General features: G+C 43.1%; 1 protein-coding gene across 1 annotated transcript in view; it reads right to left on the reverse strand.

Moving 5' to 3' along the window:
• Nucleotides 1-2,343, reverse strand: part of LOC102860619 (wings apart-like protein homolog) — a 124,986-nt gene that overhangs the window by 56,017 nt on the left and 66,626 nt on the right. The window lies entirely within an intron of this gene.

A 2,343-nucleotide genomic window follows, 5' to 3' on the forward strand; every position in this document is an offset into this window, starting at 1 on the left:
AATTAAAAGGCGCAATGCCATGGGAAAGTCGGCTGTTAGGGACCTCTCCAAAGTACTGAAGAGCAATGGTGTCTCTCTGGAGACTAAGGTGCATCTGATAGAGGCCATGGTCTTCGCAATCACTTGTTATGCATCAGAGAGTTGGACAATGACTAAGGAGGACAGAAGGAGAATTGATGCATTTGAGCTTTGGTGTTGGGGAAGAGTACTGAGGGTACCATGGAGAGGGTTAAAACGGGCTGCTCCTTAGAGCCAAAGATTCTGAGGCTATGTCTGACAGAATTTGGTCATGTTGTAAGGAGGGACAGGTCCTTAGAGAAGGACATCATGCTTGGGAGGGTAGAGGGCAGGCACAGGAGGGGAAGGCCCTCTAGGAGGGGAAGGCCCTCTAGGAGGTGGATTGATTCAGTGACTGGGTAATCAGGATGGGTGTGTCAGACACAGTGCGACGGCACAGGGCAGAGCAGAGTTTAGGGCTGTTGTACATAAGGTCGCTATGAGTCGCAAGCGACTCAATGGCACATAACAACAACAACAACATTAACTACTGGACACAGTGATCCTAAAAGTAACAAAGAAGAAAGCAGAGCTGAAATCAAGCACTATCAGTATTGCCATGCTAAACATGGGGAGCATGTTGCTGTTAAGTAACAATGAAGTTAGAATCGACTCACAGCTGATGCTCCATTGGGTTTTGTAGAGGCAGGCAATAAATTGCATGGAGGAAATTGCTATCTTTCTCCTGTGGAGCTGCTGGTGAATTCAAACCAAGTGTCTCTGAATTGGCAGTGTAACTCTGTACCATCAGGCCACCCTAGCTCCCTATGGGAAGCATATTTCTCCATATATAGAAACCGTGTTATCAGTCTGTAGCAATGCTATGAATGATATGCATGTTCCTTTGATGCTGAAAACTAAGCCACAGTTTATTAATAAAGAAGCAGAACTGGCCATCTACCTCTGAAATAACGGATTTCTGAAATAATGGAAGAATATTGTTGGATACAGTGCCAGAAGATGAGGCCCTCAGACTGGAAGGCACTGAAAACGCAAGGGGAAAGCACCCTCCTCAAAGAGTGGACACAGATGTGACGTAAGCTTTGACCCAATGAAGGGCCTTCATCTGTTGAAATAGCAAGACCCAAAACAAGGAGAAATGGTTCTAAACATTAATTAATAACTGGAACATGAAATGTACAAAGTATGAATCTAAGAAAACTGGTAGTTGTCAAGAAATGAAATGGAACACACAAAGATCAACATCCTAGGCATCTTAGTTGACATGTACTGGTACCAGCCATTTAGACAATCATCGATCTACTGTGCCAGGAATGATTAACTGAAGAGAAATGGTGTCATAGTCATCATCAAAAGAGCATTTAGAACCTGAAGTACAATGCTTTGAGAGATAGGATACTATCCATATGGATACCAGGAAACCTGTCAATACAACTAATTTTCCAAATATATGCATCAACTACTGATGGTAGTCAGAAAATACTGCCTTAACGACTGAAATGAGGCTGGAAATTTCATGACAGAATTTTGTACTCACTCCAAGTAACTTTTAAACAACATAAACAGCTACTATATACATGAACCTCTCCTGAGGGACTAAGAAATAAGACTGACTACATGTTTGGAAAGAGATCATGCAGAAGCTCAGTATGAGCAGTCAAAACAACTCCAGAGACTGACTATGGAACAGACCATCAATTATTCATGTGCACGTGCAACTTCAAATTTAAAGTGAAGAAAACGGAAGTCCAGGAGAACTAAAAGATGACCCTTAGTGTACCACACTTGAATTTAAAAACATTATCAAGAATACGTTCGATACACTGAACACTGCTACTGATTGAAAGAAGAGATAAGCTGTGGTATGATATCAGAGATATCATCCATATAGAAACCAAAAGGTTATTATAAGGATATAGGAGACATAAAAGATCAAAACAGGGTCAGAAAGATATGCCAAAACAAAGAGCAAAAAAGCTGGAGAGGGAAACAGGACTCCAAAGGGCAGCTCCAGAAGACAAAGCAAAAGACATCTGCAAAGAGGTTGTTGTTGTTGTTATGTGCCATCGACTCATTTCCGACTCATAGCGACCCTATGCACAACAGCCCTAAACCCTGCTCTATCCTGGCCAACCACACCGCCTCTGACACACCCATCTCGATTACCCCAGTGACTGAATCAATCCATCTCATAGAGGGTCTTCCGCTCCTGCGCTGTCCCTCTCAAAGGACCCGTCCCTCCTGGCAACATGTCCAAAGTATGTCAGACGAAGCCCCAGAATCCTTGCCTCCAAGGAGTAGCTTGGTTTAATCCTCTCCAAGATG

This window comes from Elephantulus edwardii, unplaced genomic scaffold, assembly GCF_000299155.1.
Source record: "Elephantulus edwardii isolate Elephantulus edwardi_28Jun2011 unplaced genomic scaffold, EleEdw1.0 scaffold00305, whole genome shotgun sequence".
NCBI lineage: Eukaryota > Metazoa > Chordata > Mammalia > Macroscelidea > Macroscelididae > Elephantulus > Elephantulus edwardii.